Source organism: Diachasmimorpha longicaudata, chromosome 14, assembly GCF_034640455.1.
Source record: "Diachasmimorpha longicaudata isolate KC_UGA_2023 chromosome 14, iyDiaLong2, whole genome shotgun sequence".
Taxonomy (NCBI): domain Eukaryota; kingdom Metazoa; phylum Arthropoda; class Insecta; order Hymenoptera; family Braconidae; genus Diachasmimorpha; species Diachasmimorpha longicaudata.
The window spans coordinates 4,716,574-4,735,819 of NC_087238.1; the positions used below are offsets into that span (position 1 = coordinate 4,716,574).

At 37.7% G+C, this 19,246-nt stretch overlaps 1 protein-coding gene and 1 long non-coding RNA gene across 2 annotated transcripts in view; one reads left to right on the forward strand and one right to left on the reverse strand.

The window, feature by feature from the left end:
- Positions 1–19,246, forward strand: part of Ds (dachsous) — a 94,129-nt gene that overhangs the window by 44,089 nt on the left and 30,794 nt on the right. The gene's annotated exons all lie outside the window — the stretch shown is intronic.
- On the reverse strand, positions 792–18,892 carry LOC135169196 (uncharacterized). The gene is made up of 3 exons (XR_010300166.1): positions 18,093–18,892; positions 6,924–7,071; positions 792–3,404 (listed from the first exon to the last, which is right to left on the reverse strand). It is a non-coding gene; the product is annotated as an uncharacterized LOC135169196 (long non-coding RNA).

The window sequence follows — 19,246 nt, forward strand, 5'->3', positions numbered from 1 at the left end:
GTTCTCATTCTCATGGGTTAAATCTGGAATGATGTTTTGGTGTTGGTATTTGCGTGTATGTAAGCATGAAGCTTCTTTTTCTCTCACGACGCCAGAAATTCGATCCAATCTTTCCGAAAGGATCTATGTAGAACGCGCGGCTCATTTGTCTACTGAGGTCCTGGTAACGTAAACTTCTCTTCTTCTCTCTCTTTATCATTATTTCTTGTTTGTTGCTTTTTAAATTTCTTTAGCCCTCCTCTCAATCTTCCACACACTGAGTAGTTGAGCGTCGAGAACCCTCTCATGTGGAAATTTAAGTCGATATACTTCCCCCCATCTTGCAATTGGATCCGATGTTTGTTGGAGCGATTCAATTTTCACCCCATTTTGAGAATTATTTTTCCAAACCTAAATTTAAATATTATATTGTTGCAGACCCCCATAACCTCCGCATTCACCATTTAGTCTGCTGCTACGTTCAGCCCGTACCAAAAAGTGCCCTTTTGGTGACGCGTAAAAAAAAAAGATTTTTCGTTTATTAGTAAATGGTACCATTCGCCACTCCCTAAACGTAATGTCACTGACAAAAAGTATAATTCGGACACACGTGCGACGGAGTATTGTACGTCGGCTTCATCTCGGGCGGCCAACTTCACACTCGTTCCCATCAAATCACCCTTCAACCACTCGATAAATTGACAGTCTCCTTTGTCTAGAATAAAATATTTTATGAACAGTATTTTCATAGCTTCTTCAGTTTCCCTAATTTAAAAATACATGTATAAATACATAAGTATATAAACGACAAATAAAATAGTTATGTTTCTGCGGAATCTAACAATTTATATCGATGAAAGACCGGTGAAAATGACCGAAGAAACGAGGCAAATCGCTATCCAAATGAGAGCGACAATTTGAAAATGATATTGAAGATGAAATATTATTAAGATCGGCCGAGAGACTCTTTTCGTACTTTACGAGACAAGAAAATTAGTTAAATGCGTAATAGTACTCGACGGGGGGTGTCCCAAGCTTGTGTGGCGCCATTGGGTCTTCTGTGCCCACACCTTCTTATTTTTTTTTTAATTTCTCATTCTCTCTGTCACTTCACCATTCAGCCACTCAACCAAATATTTCGCGCTCGCCAAATAAACTGTTTATATGAGTATTTAGATATATTTCTTACAATTATTCACATAAATAATAAATGTTACAAAAACGAGTCGACGCAGTTTCCATTCCAGTTTACATAAACATAAACAATAATGAGAGAGAGAGCAGTATTTTAAGGTGACGAATATTATTTTGGTCGTTATGACCAAACGTTAGTCCGATCACATTTTTTAAAATAAAATATTGCAAAAAGGGCCTCATCGTTGATTCAACTTACTTCTGTATCTCAATAACTGACCCATCAATTCATCAAATTCACTTATCCACCGATAAAACAGCCGAGTAGCGTTGCTGTTGCGGAATGGAGACATTCAAAACAACCTCAGGGCCGTACTGAGGGGTAGAGCCCCCCAACACATTAGGGATCAAAATCCAGTCGAGCAGAGTGACTTTTTCCTCTCTAATTCAAATTCGTTTACGATTTTTGATAAATTTCTCTGAGGAGTCGTAGTAATGACCGAGGGAAGATCCACCGGCGACGGTAGCTAGGGAGCCAGTTAGCAGACGAGTGTCGTGCTTACGTTGGCTCATCGTAAACTTGGCGGTCTCTCCGTTCTTTAGCCAGAGAAAGAAAGAGAATGGCGACTTGATTCTTTTAATTTCTCTTTTCATCTCTTTCTACTCTCTCTCTCCCTCCATTCTTTATTCATTCACCTCGATTCAAATGTGCCTACTTATTAACATTGCAATTTACTATTCAATCCTCCATTACTGCACTTTTCCCCATTCCCTTTTTATTTTATTCCCACCTGGTTTTACGTCGGCTGTTGGCCATGGATCGGGGGTGTGTGGGGGGGGGGATACAGGACCCGGGCGTGCTTTCAATTAACGTCGCGTCAGCAGATCAGCCTTGAGGCATGTCGAAATATTTTTCAGCAATATTTATGTTAAACGCCGGCTTCATCCGCCTTACTTAATTTTTTTAATTCGTTTATTTAATACTTCAACCAATTGAAAAATATCCTCCCCAGTTAGACACAAAATTTTTCCATTTTCATTATTTTTTAACTAAAATTTTTATCATAATAACATGAAGAATTTGAAATCGTGCGGTCGAATGCAGTGGCCATCGACCTAGTATTTTCTATCTCTGTCTTTTTCTTTCATTCGTCCACACGCTTATTTTACCCATCCTCACTACATGAGAAGAGGGCAAACCCGCTGGCTGCCTCTTCCATGGACAACCGCGCGCGCCGTGTCTGCATTCCAACGTATTTACGGTCGGGCCTCCGCTTGGGCCCGTCTCTCACCACATTCTACTCATCGGATGCACTCTCCTCTGCACCAGATAGAGAACAGAAAATCAATAACGGCAATAATTTTGAGAAAAACCATTCTTCGATGTAAAAACAGTGGAGAGAAGAAAGAGGAATAGTCTCATCCGCTTGGGTAAATTCTTAACGGATTAAAGTGGGGAGAACTATGCAAATATTTACGGAACTATGGGGTAGTTGTGATTACTATGGGCTAACGGTTACCAGGACATGGCGAGACTCGATGGTAGTGGACACGACTGATAGTGTGAAACGTACCATTTCGCATGGTGACGGTTACTATGGTATATGCATAGTTAAGGGACCCATAGTTGACGGCGGGTCGAGTATGGTAAAGGGCCCGATCCCCCTAGAAATCCCTAGAAATTTAAACTCAAGGCCCGATTGGAGTAAATAGTAAATAGTTAATTGGAGTAAATAATAGTTTTATTGGAATCAAACGTAATTAACAACTTATGGAAGCAATAAACGAAGGGCGGTAATTGAGTTTGGTAACTATTACGTAACTATTTTGGCCGCTTGCTCTAGAATTATTGTAAAATATTTCTCTCCGTTTATCGAAACCAAAAAAATTATTAATTTCTCCCTCGAGGGTTTTGTTTCTCTCATTATTTTTCATATCCACGCCTTTTAGAGGGCGGATGGCGTATGTAACCCCAGAACTACTGAATATTTATATTGAAAGAGGGCTTCAACAATGAGTTTGCATCTCCCAGTTACAGCCCACGCCCCCCGGTCCCAGGAGAATTACCAAAGTCTTTTGACACTCGTTTCCTTCAGTTTACCGGCACTCGTGAATTTTTTCTTTTCAATTAGTTGTAATTTATTGTAAACAACACTGTTTTGTGACGATTTTGGAGATCTCTTTTCACCGCGATTCGTGATAATTCCGTCCTCGTCACGCACTTGTAACTTCTCTCTATGATTCTGGGATTCCTTCGTGATCCAACTAGCAAGAAAATCCTGACGGTTGGCCTGAAAAAAAAACGAGTTTGAAGAACAAGTCGTAATGGAAGTGCCTGTAGCCTTAATGTGAATCATTCTTCTCTATCGAAGGTCAATGGAGCTTTCTTTCTAATTAACAGTAGGAAATGAAAGACTGAATCTTCTCCGGACATGTTTTTTCTTTTTCGAGAATACGAGGAATGTGAGGTTTTTGGAAAATTGGAGAATGTGAATGCCATCGTCCCTCGAAGTTTTTATTATAAATTTGAGCTTAAATGAAAAATTGATAGAAATCTTTTAAAAATTCATATCTAAATCACTTTATTTTATTGCCCTTCATTTTTTACTGTGTCACACAGCAATTTTTCGGTAACTCATTGTGACTGGTGAACGATGAGCACCGAACGTAGCCGATGATTCCCGACATCAAACTTCGTCCTGGCACATGCTGCATCAGACAGCCCAGTAATTTTTCCCCAAATCCCACTATAAAAATTCCCAGATTTTTCTCTGCGTCTGCCAATTGGATAATAAATAATTGGGGCAGCAAGAATGAAAAATATGACATTCGGCATCGGCACCGATACTGGGTAGTGTTCGATATCGGCATTCGACTGGTAATAGGATACGACAAGCCGGGGCGAGAAGCGCAAACGTCATCTTACAGTTACGACGGCGTTTCGCTTGGTATCTTTCAAATTGAATTGACGTTCCCCCAAGAGGGGCAGATGCCTGAAGTGAAATAATAAAAATGAAAAAAAAAAAAAAGGGCGAAATCGAAAAGCAGTATATTGAATGATCCTTTTGTGCCCGAATACGATAACATTGTGAGATGGTACATCAAGGCCTCACCACAAAGTTATAAATTACGAGAAAATTCAAAGTGAACTTGAATTCGAATGAAAAATTCCTCTTTTGCCATGTTTTTCATTGAAGTTTAAAGGACAAAAAATATAGCGTGCATGTCACCCCGTTGGTCACGCAAAGATTATAAAAATAATGCCGGCCATACGTGGCTTTGAGCCCAAGGCAACATACAGTACACGTGAGTAATAGTAATAGGTTTTAAATTGTCCCTCGGCTTTAATGACAAATACCATCTTTTGCCGTCATATTTCTGTCTTTATCGTCTCCATTTTATCCCGCAATTTCGTATTTCTCCATGAAATGTCCTTGCATTTTCATTTTTCCGCTCCCGACTGAAAGCTTTGTTGCCGTTGATCGCATCATCGTCGGAGCATCGGTGGAGATTCACTCGGTACCTCATTAACAATAAAATCACCCCGACCTATTTCCCGGGGCATCATTTCCGTTCAATAATTCCTTTCCATAATTTCTCTCTCAAAAATCCCTCGGCGACGAAATTCTCAAGAGGGAAAAATAGAAGTAAATGGGGGGGAAGGAGAAAGGAGACAGTGAAGGAAAAAAAAAATTTCAGTCAGATTTCAGCGGATACGAAGAAAGTCTGTCGTGTTGTGTCGAATCGAGGGTGGCATACGAACATGTACTCCAAACGGTCGGTACAGCCTCTGATATCGATGCTGTCAATCTATGGGTGAAGGTGGTCGTCGCTTGCATGCATGTGCATACGCTAATTACGGGGAATTTATACCGCAGCGGGGCTTCAACCCCAGCCCCCCTCCCCCCCCCCCCCCGCCCTCATCCCTCCCTCGATCTTTTATAAACTCTCCAATTCAAATACGCAACGCATATATACGTTTTCCTTTCGCCTTTCTCACTGTATGCTTATGTAATTTTATGTCGCCAATATATATATGTATACATATAATATAAACATGTATATATGTAATATATATATATATATAGAATTTGTGATGAAATACGATATAAATTTTATGGAAATTATAACCGATTGTGGAAGTTAATGAATTAATTTTTGGTGCATTTTTTATGGTGGTGGTTCGTGAAAAAAAATGTGCGGTTTATATTTGACTAGAGGATATTAGATTTTTGGTGGTGGTATATGGAGAGAAAAGTTATTGAAAAATTACTGTGCTGGGTATTGGAATTAAGGTGTAAAGTAAATTTTGTAATTAATGATATGTGGCTTTATGATTTTTTATTTGAGGCTGAATGAAAAAATAATGGAAATTTTTGAAAAAGAGAGAAATTTTACTGAGAGAAATTTTACTGGGCGACATAGTAATTTTGTTCAAGTCTGCAGATTGTAAGGCAGCGGAGTAATTTTTATCGGAATCACAGGATATAAATTGTCAGATTTTTCTCTTCGTGTATCGATGAAGAAATTGATTTTCCCACGTGGAACATTGAGACACGAAAGGTCTAGTGAGTTGAATCAATGAGTGGTATAGAGAGACGAAAATTCTTGACCAATTACGAGCAGTTACGCACTTTCTCAGGGAAAAAGTCAAAAATATTCCAGAAAAAGAATGGAACGTTCATTGAAAATATGCGTAACTGTTCCATAATTTTTACTGAATTATTTTCTCCATCTAAAAATCAAAAATACTACAAACATAATTAACTAGTCAAATTATAGCCCACACGAAAACGACCCCTCCCTTTAATAATATTTCACCCACAAAATTGTCTCCGAGAACTACTCATCATAAAAAAAATCGCTGCACTAATTAATGTTCACTGGCAGTGTCTCCTTAATTAATAGACATCACCCCAATCAAAAATAATAATTGTTCAGCCCTCGAAAACCGAACATACTAAAATCACCTACACAATATACCCCCTCCAAGTATTTTTTTCATCTGTACAAAGTTTGCGTGATCCATTTTTTTTTCGCAATGTTCCCACCGTGACTTGCGCTATTGTTTGAGCCCCCGGCGAATTCGTGAAACAATTTCTAAAATAATTTTGGCGAGACATGATTCAATTACGGAGTTATTTACGCCTACGCATGGACGAATAGCTGAATATCGAAAAATTTAATAATCTCGTGTCATTTATTATTTGTTCATGGTGATTTTCGTAATGTGTCTGGAGCACTGTAGGCGAGCTAGACAGCGTGCCGCACACCTGTTTCAGACGCACGAGGTCATTCATAAAGATATTGTGCAATATAGCTCAATGGAAAAGCATGAGTGTATCGTAATCGATGAAATTCGAATCATGCAGCTCCTTTCGTATGAGACAGTGATTTTGAAATTATGTCGTAAAATGCCATAAAATCAATGGCACGTAAATGCCATTATTTTTATTATTATTATCACTATTATTATTTCTTAAAAATAACACCAAAGTAACGTATATTTTCCTCTTCACTCCAATTAATTTTTTTTTTTAATTTTGCGGAGAACTTTTCAATAAAAAAACGTAGAAAGTTTGGAAATTAATTTTTTTACCAAATTGGAAATTTTTTTTCCAAATGGAAAATAATTTTTTTTACCAACTTTTATTCTCATTTTTTTAACAATCGACTTGAGTACAATAAATACTCTTCGATTACTTGAATATCAGTAAAATAAGATTTTTTTTACCGCAATAAATCATTTAAAAGTCCATGAAAATAATTTTTCATCGTTTTAATGAACGTTGATTTCCATTTGCACTCACCACAATTTGCATTGGACAATGGTTTCGGATTCGTGCAATTGTCCATTGGGATGAAAAGAAGTAACAGCAGCGTGACTACCATCTTTGCACTCGTATTCACACGAGTTACAATGGAGTGGCCTGATTTAACGGTTCCATTGGCTCCTCGCTCCAACAAAACAAAGAAATTAATGAAAAAAAAAAAAAACATTTAAAAAATAGGAGAGAGGGAGATAAAAATTTTCCGACTCATGAGCCAAGTTCTATATGTTCAGTACTTGATCGTTAAACAGCGTGGGCATTTGGAACAAGGGAGGGCAGTAAAGTCGAGCTTAATTACCAATTAGACGTAGCACCGAGGCACGCTTTCGACCAGGTAAAATCGATTAGCTGTTCAGGACAAACCGAACCCAAGATATCGTGTCCACCTTTCGTATTATGCTAATAACTACCCTATTGAGAATGATAATGCAACAATTTTGGTTTGTCCCATATAAATTTTCATTTGCACACGAAGAAAAGTGAACAATAGAGATAACTATACCATACGATATTTTACTATAACAATACGATAAATGATTTTTCTACTTGACCTTCGTAGTAATTTTTACCATCCAAAATAGTAGAAATTACTTTGTCCTATAGTAAGTAGTACTATGTGATCCTTAACTATATCCCATAGTAACTGTCACTATGCAGAATGGTATTTTTTACTAGCTCTATCGAGTCCACTACCATCGAGAGACTTATGGTAACTATTACTATGGCATAGTAATGTTCACTCAATTATAGTAATTCTTACTAGGCATGAATAGTTCCCACAGGACAATTATATTCTTCACTTTTTGATTCCAAATATTCTATTCGCTTCTAATATTTCAAATTTATACACATTTATTTATTTTTTTTTTGCTCCTTGATAAACAATAGTCGTTGTAAATCTAATTACGATAACATGATAATGGATTTTTTTTGTCAGTGCAAGTTACACCCAAAAGATGTTCATGAGGCAGTACATTGTCTTTACATTCTTCCTTCCTTTTTTATGCCTTTGTAATACGGGAATTAATGTATGCGGTGCAACAACGTCAGTATTCCCCGAAGGCATGCGTAAAAAAATTGAAATAACAAAAAAAAAAGGTACATGGAAAAAATGTAAAAAGGAGACTTGTGTGTGTGGCTGGTGTTGTTAGTTGGAAAGGTCAACGATAATTCAGTCGAATATTTATGTATCGCTCTTGAAATAAGTGGATAAAAGGGGAGAGGGAGAAGTCAAACTATTTATCGGGGATCGGGAAATGTTGAGGTTGTGTAGGGGCGTGTAAAATATCTACTCAGTAGTTTTTTTTAAATTTTTATAGGTAATTGTTGAACAAAGGACCCGCAAAGTGAAACAATTTTTTATTAAAATTGGCTGTTCTGAACTTGAGATAGAAATTTTTATAAATTTTCACGCATTTGAATGAAATGTCTCCAATCAATTTTTTTTTTTAATTAACCGCCCGATAGTTTTTAAATAAAAAATGTTTGGGGTTGAAGTTGCCCTTTGAATGGAGTCCAAAACATTGAATCGAGTGATCGCTTTGTTTTTGAGGAATAATTACACATAATTAAGAATTTTCGAAGGAAATATATAGTTATACTTTAGGGTCCCATAAAATGCAATCAATCACGTGATTGTTCTTTAATTTCGAGTGTTTTACACCGCGAAAAATTTTTGCAGAGGCTGTCATATGACCACCTTAACAGATCAGTGTCTCCAACCCACCGAAAAATTTTCCAAAAAATGCCAAAAAAATAATCTGACCGCTCGCGTTAGCCCCCACAACAATTTGTCCTTTTAATTATAATTCCGGTTGTCCCTACCCTGCCCTAAATCCGTCAAACTCCTGGATCTTCGGTTTTGTCGCACCATAACCTGAATTCCATTTCGACGTACAACCTGTGAAGACAAAAACCATAAACCCCCCTCCCGCCCTTGACCCCACACCGAATGGAATATTATTTGTCTCATTGAAATACTTTTATTTATCATTTTATATCAATCAGAGCACATTTCACAACTCTGTAAAAAAAATTGAATTACATATCCAAAAGAAGCGAGTAAAAAAAGATAAAGAGAGAAAACAAATTTGGAATGACTTCAGCATGAACGAAAGGGATAATCCTCTTTTAAATTCCTCCTAATTATGCACGGTTTACCACCATATAGCTACCATACCCACAAATGTCACGAAGTAACATGAAGATAAAAAAGGATTTTGCAAACTCTGGGGCAATGAAAATGAAAGAGAAAGGGATAAAAAAATATATATTATGAATCCCGATATACATCCATCCAATCATCGCACTGAGTTCTTGGTTAACTTGAGAAAAAGACAGAGAGGTAGATGAACCCCCCACTCTCCGTTCTACTTACAAATTCAATAAGCATATATCATATTTAATGCACGCCCTGAGCTGGGGAATGTTTCGACTGAGGCGACAGGCACTGGGACTACCTTCTTTCTTCTTCTTCTTCTCATTCTCGCATTTTTTTTTCCCCATCCTTCCTTTTGGCTTTCTGTTATGTTGCTTTGCCGGCATTGACCGGTGTGAATGTACCTAAAATTCAGCGTGTGGGAGATACAAACTCTCGATTCAAGTCGTCATCAGATGAGAATGATAATGGGAATCCCACAGGTAAATTGATAATGTGTAGAGATGATGACAGATTTCGATGAGGGTCACTCAGATTTGTCAAGCACAACACTATGCTGTGTACACCATTATTTAAACAATTATTTAAAACGCATCTTACTGGACAATTCGCCAAGTATTTCTCACAAACTATTTTATTACTATTTTATAACTATCTGTTGGACACTTGCAACAAGCTCAGTCTTGTCCCAACTGTAAACTCCAGAAAATTCGAAGTCCTCTCCCTGAACTATAAATTCACTCTAAACAAATTGAATGAGTGGAAAATTATAACTATTCTCTCAATCTATAGGTATGCTATAGGTGTATTTACCCCTACTCACTAGCTATTATTTTTTAATCACCAAAAAATGAATGATTAAGTAATTTTCTTCAAACAAGAGCAAATAATTATCGAAAACCATCAAAATCAATGATGCAAAATGAGTAAATGTAAAAAACGTCGTCTCCATTCTCAATCTTACGTGGATCGATTCGGTAATGAAACAACATGAGACTGCATTTTCGCAAGTGGAAATACAACATGTCCGTTGCTTATTGAAAAATCCTCTACAGCGACGGTATTAAATAAAAAAAAATTTCAAAATAACAAAAAACCTCAGGACGATAGATCAGTACAGGAACATGCGTTTTCGCACGTAACAATTTCAACCAATAAATTTACAATTTTTTAAAAATTCTCACTGTTTTATTTCCTATTTTTTTTTATCTATATTTCTTACCTCATCGCAAAGTGTTTGGTTTTCGTCGAGTCATGAAAATATTCTTACTGCCAGGGGGCGTATCCAAATGATCTCGCCTATCTCTTCACGCTTTGGTGAACGTATTGGGACGATGACTGGATAATTGTTCCTCTTTTTTCATCATCATTATTATTATTTATTTATTTTTTAGGTTTTCGTGCGCTGCGAGTAATTCGGGGAGGGAAAGCGTGGATTTTACGTTTTGTCTTTTAATTTTCCACTTTGGAGACAATGGAGAAAATTATGACGGTCCTTCCTTGAATCAAAATTTGAAAGGAACCAGTGGGGGAGGCAACCGGGCATAGCCACAAGTTGACAGCGAGATACCAATCTACATTCTTAATCCCGCATAAATACACGTGAGCCCCGGCTCGAAAACGTGCACCACGTACATTCACGCCAAACATATTTACAGATAAACAGGTGGAAAGATATATTTTTCAAATAATTCTGGGAATATCCAATAAAGATACCCATCCACCCTAAATATCTTCATCTCCAGGGGTAGAAGGTTCAGTAGAAATTACCGTAACGTTTGGTAATCGTGATTTGGTTGGGGATAAATTACCGTACGGTTCAGGAAAATTTGTCGAGTGTCCGGTAGTTTTGGCCTGGAAAAATCATTTAACAGAGTCGTATGGTATAATCTGCGGTATAAGATCGCCCGGCGGGATACTGGGGGACCCGGGGTCGACTCCCGGGTGGGTTAAAGCGGAAATTTTTTCTCTCTAATTCTAATTCTCTTCGAATTTTTTTTTTATTTGCAGGTGATTTTGTGGATGGCGAGCTCTTGCAATTTTAGACTGAGAATCCGTTCGATTCGGGATATTTTTAATTATTTTCTTTATCATTCGCACCAAAATTGTCGGTTTGTCCACTTCTCCCACACTCTATCAAAAACTAAAAATCATTTCCCCCTTCGTAGTCACAAATTAATGAAAACTAAATAATCATTGCAATCAATTGAACGTGAAAAACCGATAAGTGCTAATGAAGCAAAATCGAGGATTGAAAACCTACAGATGGTTTCGTAGAGCCTAATCAGTCCGCTAATGCATCGATCCGTCATGTTGCGGGGACAGGTCTCGCCCGAAAAAGATAAGCCAACATATCCCACGAGTCCTTCCACCTCACCAGACAAAACCGTAAAAAGAAAAAAATTAAAATAAAAAAAAAAAATAGTGGAACTTGGAAAAGATGAAAAAATCATGAATTCGAACTTTGTTAGACTTTTCCCTGAGATATATATATATTTTTTAATTTCCCGTATGTACTCCTTTTACGATTTACAACTGAATCGAATAAGGCTGTAACGTCGGTAAGTCGAATAGCAAATTCAACCAGAAAGAAGAAAATATCTATATATAAAGGACAAGTTTAAGAGGATACTTGTGTGTGGATCCAAAGAGATTACCACGTTTACGGCCCAATAAAGTCGACTTCTTGTTCGCCGTTAACATGTCAGCTCTAGTTTTTCATTCGTTCGTCTCCTTATAACCTCTTTTCCAACTTCCCTCCTATCTCTATGTTCTTCTTCTCTATATTACGATTCATTGCCTTCAACTCCTTATACCCAGTACAATATAACAGACAACTGACACACTCAACGTATAAAATTACTCTTTGTTTGAAATTGTTTTTATCGAATCAGAAAGTCATTTAGATTAACCAATACTTTTTCCATTTATCATTATACATTTTTTATTCTCATTTTTTACTGGCACTACTCAATTCCCAGGTAAGCAGTGGATTATACCTGGAATTCATTTGCCTCATGTATCAGGGGGACACTTCACAAATAATTCAGGACGATTAATGAATGCAATGTAATCGTATCTTCAAATGTCAATATTGAGTGTTGAAAGGAGCTAATTAGCCTTCCATTAGACGTGTGAATAATGACATGTTGCGATATCGCATGAAGATGAGGGCATGAACGGAAATACTGAAAACTATTTCTCACTTTGAATATAGTGTCGGGGAAAATTTTTGATGTGTAAAAATCGATTCTCTTTGATTAGGATACCATCGATCAATTGAACAACAAACTGCCCCTGAAAATTAACCACCAGAGCGATTTTTTAAATAATTAGTAGCTCTCGTCGTCAATTGCATGAATAAAATATTACTAAAAGGGAAGAATTTCGCGTGCAATAATTTTCACGACTGATTACATTGATCACATTGATCATTCATCGATTTTCCCTTCGGTATCTCAATAAAAGCCCCATCGATTCATCAAATTCGCTTATCCACCGATAAGACAGAAGAGTAGCGATGGTGTTGCGGAGTGGAGGCGTTCAAAACAATGTCAGGGCCGTAGCGAGGGGTTAGAACCCCTCAGGACATTAAGGGCTAAATTCCAATGGAGCCTTCTCGTAGTCTATCTGCGTTTACGATCCATTGACTGTACTCTTTACATATAAACATTTATGTCTCGTTAACATATTCATAATAAATATTAGAATCGTGAGAAAATTAATTTTTCATCGATCCGCATCCGCATTGAAAATCAAATGTACCAGACTCAAGTATAAAATACCCTGTCATGTCATCTCCATATTATTATCGTCCCACCAACTCATTCAATGACTTTTACAAATAAATAAATAACAGACAAGAGACCCGTTGAAATGATTTCTGCGACTAGATGTTTTCCGATTGAGTATTCCGACTCCATCTTATCTGTGTTGGCCATCGAATTGCTTCTCATGGCAGCGGCTGTCAGACATCGGTATCGTGTTGGTCATTATCGGCCCTCATTATATTATGGGAATATCGATCAATCACTGCTAAATCTCGCCCTCACTATGTACGTCCACATCGTCGCTCTATCCACTGTGTCATCACTCACCTCTGGTGCCCTCTTCGGGCCCCAAATGATCATCGAAATTTACCAAATTTCGTCGATGAAATTTACTGGAAATACTGTCCAGGGAACTCTTCAGCTTCTCGCCAGCTCCTTTTAGACTGTTGCATCCAGTGATGCATCGTACACTGGGGATTACGTTTGTTGAATTCGCCGCTTGGAATGATGTTGTCGCCCCTGGTGTCGGCATTATCTCGACACAGGAGGGCACTTACCTAACGATAACCGTACCTTTCCCTTTCACGCCAGTTGAATCACCAACTATCGTATCTCTCTCCTCGAGCAATGACTGCCTGTATTCCTTTATTATTTTCTGCAACTGATTCTGGACTACCTCGCTAACTATTTACTAATTTCCCTTCACTATTTTAGTCGTAAAGTACTAATTACCCAGGGTGTAGCTAATTATTCACTCACTTGTTCCACCTCTTCAGTCACTAGTCATTTTCAAGCGTTTTTTTCGCGTAAATTCCCTTTCCATTTTGTTATCTCGAAGTATTATGATACGTTTGACGATTTGAGGGATTTGTGGAGGTGGGGGACGAGGAGATTAGGACGGTAGACAACAGTTTTTATTTTTTTAATTAAAATTTATTTATGATTTTTTAGATCTGCTCAATCATCGTAATTTTTGGAAAAGACGTGTTGCGGTATTTTCCTGATGGGGCGACCGGTCCGTCGGGGAAAATATACATTTTGTTGAAAATATGCATGAAGTGATCTGACAGGACGTATCATCTTCCTGGCGGCACTCCTATTATCCTTTTTTTTCCTCCGGAGAAAGAGAAATCATAACGAGGCCCGAGAGACCGGAAAAAAATTGAGACATTTTTTATTTTTTCCTCGTTCGCTTCAGGTTCCTAACAGCGATCATTAGTCATTTTCAGGGCTTCAACTGTTCTCTATAAACAAATGGATGTATATAAATAATCAACTGACCAGGTTGAGAACTTGAAAGAAGTCCAAGTTAGCGGGAGATAAAAGTCTGGAAGCTTCGAAAGCCAGATAAATCACGAATTTCAACGAGTCAATGAACCAATCATCGATTCTTTCATTCATCGCTTCCAAATTAATCGCGTATTGTTAACAATAAAGGGAACGACATTCTTTTATCGTATATTCTGAAGGGGTATGCATTATTATTCGTGTCAAATGACTTGAGTCTTTGAATTTATTAAATTTTTGTTTTTCATTTTCGGTTCTTTCACTTCTTTATTACGAGTTTGGTGCACGTTACAAGGGATGAGAGATGGATAAAGGGGGAATCGTGACCTGGGGAAGGAGACGAGTCGAGTTGGCATGGAGGTTGAATTTAAAAACAGGAAGGCATTCAATCGCATAGATGTTTTATATTATATACATGTTTATACGCATATGTATATAGATATAAGAGATCATTGTATTTTCATATTTCCCATCACGTGAAATATATCATATTTGGAGATTTATTATACGGATTTATTATATTAGACGGAGAGAAAAATTTGACAATTTTTATGATACGTAAAATAATTTAATAATAATTTAATAATTTAATGCCGCATGGTAAAGTTCTATCGTGAAGTAAATAAACATTATCTGCACCTATCTAGCAAATGCAGATAATTTTTATTCACTTCACTCCGAAATTACGAAAAAGCCGCGTAACTTTTATATTTCTCCCTGCAATATAATATCCCTGGAAACATATACAATGTACATACATCCACCGGAGGTTAAAATGCAACTAGTGAGTGTGAGTAAGCCGGCCGAAAAAATCATAAAACAAGAAATAATCCTGAAAGAAAAAAAAACATGAAAACGAAAAAAAAAAGCATGAACGGGCTATGAGGAGCACGCGCGTTTCTTCGAGAACGGTAGCGGCTGCCTGGGGCATCACCACGAAAGGCACCTCGTTATTTATCGCGATATCAACCTATATTTCACGTGCACTGGTGCAATCTCCCCGTAGAGATACCCTAGGTACCCACGCACGTACCTTTTTTACTCCAACCGCGTCATTCTAGGCAAAAAAAATTGCTCTCTCCGCACTTGACAATTTGACAATTACCACTATTCAAATATATTTTTAATCCACAGCTATTCGATTATTGTCTTTAATTTTGCAATTAAAAATCCTCGGACAGCATCAGTCTCACTCGAAACATAAACAATAAGAAGTTTCTTTCATCAAGTGACGAATTTTTTAAATTTTTCTTAAGATTTTCGTCTCCATTGGCTTCTCGGTGCCATTTTAAAGGAATAACATAAATTAAGTTGAATGCAACGTGTTTAACGTTCATTAATATGTCCAATTATCAATAACAACAAATTCTAGGGTCAGTGCAATCGTGTTGGCAGTAAAATGAATTTTTAAAATTAATAAATATAGGAAATTAATTACGAGAGATTGGGTGACTCAATCAGTGGGTGGAAAGCGAGGTGTTGCACGTTAGATCGTCGGTTTTTTTCAAATTTTTCAAATTTTTTTCATCATATGAAAAAGAAGATGAGTCGAATCACAACCTAGGTGGTTTCATAATTGCGCGAGAAAGGAATCGTTTGAGGAGTCCCGCATGAGGCGCGCGATGATCGCACGCACGTGCAAACTCGCAGCGCCTCCTCCTTCATCCACTTCCAATTCTCGTCTCTCTCATTTTGTCTTACATTCCTTTTTTTCTCCTTATTCTCATTTTTTTTTATTGCCTTGTCCCTTATGCCGCAGTAGCTTTAACCGTTCACGCCGGTATAACCCATTCCCATGCCTCCATTGCATTTTCGTATTACGTACCCCTCTTCTTTCACTCTAATTAACTCCGACGATTATCGGTGAAACGAGAAAGGGGGAGGCATGTGAGATATGTATATATGACTAGAGCTCGTCCTGCGGACATTTGCAGGGAGAAGAATGTTCAGTAAAAATTACGGAATTCAAGTTCACTTGTGGGGTACGAGAAAGTGATTGGGAAAGTTTAAGGGGCGGTAGCGTAATTTTTCGCCGGGAAATTCTGATAAAAATTGTGGGATATTCTGGTGAAATTTACGGACTAATTAGTAAAATTTTCCATTACTTCATTTCACTCTAAATTTAACTCGAATTTTTAAATTTTTCCCGCCTACACGAAGAGAAAAATCTATTAATTTTTGTGGCGATTTCGGTAAAAATTACTGTGCTATCTTACCATCTCGATAAAGTTCAACGTCGGCAATAATCGCATTTATTCGGCGGGCATCGTTAACCAATCACACTGAGTTAATAAAAAATTACTATGTGGCACAATAAAAAATGAAGGAAAACCCAATAAAATAAACTGACCCAGACAGGAATTTTTCTAAAATTTCTATCAATTTTTTATTGAACCTCAACTAAAAAATGATCGACCTTCAAATTTTCTAATCCCTCCACCCACTTTTACGAAGTCACATATTATCATTAATTCCAAAATCCCACATCCCAGTAATCTAAAATATTACACCTCGATTCTAACACTTAAAAGTAATTTTTCAGACTTTTCTCCCGTCCACCGGAAAGTCGCTAAAACAGTAACCGCCTGTACCGACACCCTTACCCCACCATTTCCCACACCACCTCCTCTTCCATAAGGGTGTAAATGCGTCCATAGAGTCCATTAGCATCCGCATGAACCCCACAAAAAACCCCCAATAAAAAAACTCCGTACCATGAATAGTTAAACGGAAAATTATAATTAAAAAATTATCCCACTAGAACACAGCCCGATAAACCGAGTAGTCATCTACTGCCTCCATGGGCATACAGGTGCGGGTAATCGGTGCATAAGTCCCACCAGGAGGGCCTTCAGACCCACAAAGAGAAAAGAGAACAGTGTAGTGGCCCAATAGGGGTCGCGTGGGGCACCGCGGGGCGGAGGGGGCCGGCTAGGGGGAGGAGGAGATCGGATGGGTGGGGAGGGGGCCGAAGGTGGACTCAAAAGAATTCGGCAAAAGTCGCCTTCAGTACTGGTCCACAAGAACAACACTCATTCAGTGGCTTAACCCGATAGTATATACAATTTTAAAATGAGTGAGACAAGGAGGGACTGGTTATTTTCCATCTTTCTCTCTTTATCTTTCTCTCTTTTTTTCTCCCCTTCAAACTTAACTTTTTTGTTTTTCCATTCGTTCGTATAAGTTTCTGGCCAAGGGATTGCTGGAGAATCCCAAGCACCTGCCACTTAAGGACCGGCCTCCACTCGAATTCAAGCCTCACGATTTCACGAGATTTTTTCATTCAATACGATATATTTCAATATTCTAGGAATTCCGGGGTAATTGTGGTCTATAAAATTATCGGAATTGGTAGATGTGGTGGAGAGGGGGGGATAAAGGAAGTTGGCACAAAGGATGGGGTGAGAAGGACGAGGAGTGCAATGGGAGCCGCCGACAAATTACGGTGGATTGCGCGGTAATCTGTCAAGATAAGTCATCGTTGCATGGGTTTCAACGTTCGTATACACAAGTCGCCTCTTCATTACGGTTTCATTTCAACGTGGGGTGATAGAATGGATTTGTTATTATTAACGAAAGGGTTTTGGGGGTGGGGTCCGTTGGGTCCGAGGAACGTTCAGTCGTTAATAGGGAACGAATGGGTTTTGGTAAAATTTATTTAAGTTGATTTTGACGAATTAACATGTTTGTTAATTATTAACAAAGATTCATTCGGTTGTATTTAACTCTAGACTGACAGGAGAGGTTAATTATGATTAATGAATTGATTGCGATTGTAGGTTTTGGTGCATTCGGTGCGATCAGACATTCATTTGTTAATAGTTAACAATTTTATCAAGTGAGACATTCATTAATTATTGACGAATATTCATCTGGGATATTCAATTCTATCATTCGTTAACAAATAGTTAAAAAATTTCGTTTTGAACTCACGCAGTTATGGTCCGATTTTTTGAAAATCAACATTCAGAAATTATTTATAATGTTGATAATTCCAGCTCATTTAATTTATCTCCTTTACCACTACAAATTTTATCCCATCCAGCATTTATTTATCACGAAGTATATTTTCTCAAATTACCAGCAATTATTTATCGTTTCGTAGAGTGACAGCATACACACAATGATATAAATCTATACTAGTTGACGATGAACTTTTTGAAAGGGAGAAAGTCCCTCTCTACAAGATGTATAACGAGAATCCACACTTGGTTGTGATTATTAATCGGTACGATCGATATCATCCGCGCAATGGGGAACAGATCGCGTGCTCACTGCAATAAGATCTGGCTCGCACGTTGTACTCGTTAGTGTCTACTCTTCTTGACTTTTTGCTTTGTCATTTGAATGTTAGTAAACTTCCACAAAAAATTCTACCACAACTACAAACCAATTTTCCCGATCCTTTTCATTTTGTATTTTATCACGTACCGAAAATCGAGAAACTATCGATGACATTTCACCTCATCATCAATTGTCGAATGAAATTCGAGTCATGAGGGTTAATACCGCGATAATCTGGTCATTAAATGCAACGGCATTAAAAATGAGAGAGAAAAATTGTATAAAATGTAAATAAACCGGATGGAGATGACGCATGAAAAAAAAAAAATAAATAAAATAACAAATAATATGAACGCTCGGCAGGATATGCTCGGCGTTCGTGCCGCGATAGCTTGACAAATATATATTAAACTATTTTAATGAGAACTGGCGGCCATATCTCATTGCAATTGCCCAAGGGCCCCCCTTACCACCACTCGACCCCCACCCCATCCCTCCCCCCCTCCCACCCCCCTGCGTATGTCCCTTTACTCTCGTACGAATAACATTTGAAAAATTCAAGTTGAAAGAATAAAACATCAAGGTTCAGAGTTCAAACTATTATTTCATATTAATTTCTCGTCATGTGAAATATGAACTCTTTCATATGTGAAAAATACCTTCTCCCACAGCTGTATGAGAAATATATTTCAACAAAATTATCAAATGCTCCATGAATAAACAATAAAAAATAGTAATAACAGAAATGATAGCAAGGAAGAGGACAAAAGTTGAGTTGTCTCCGAGCCCAGTTATTGAGCAAT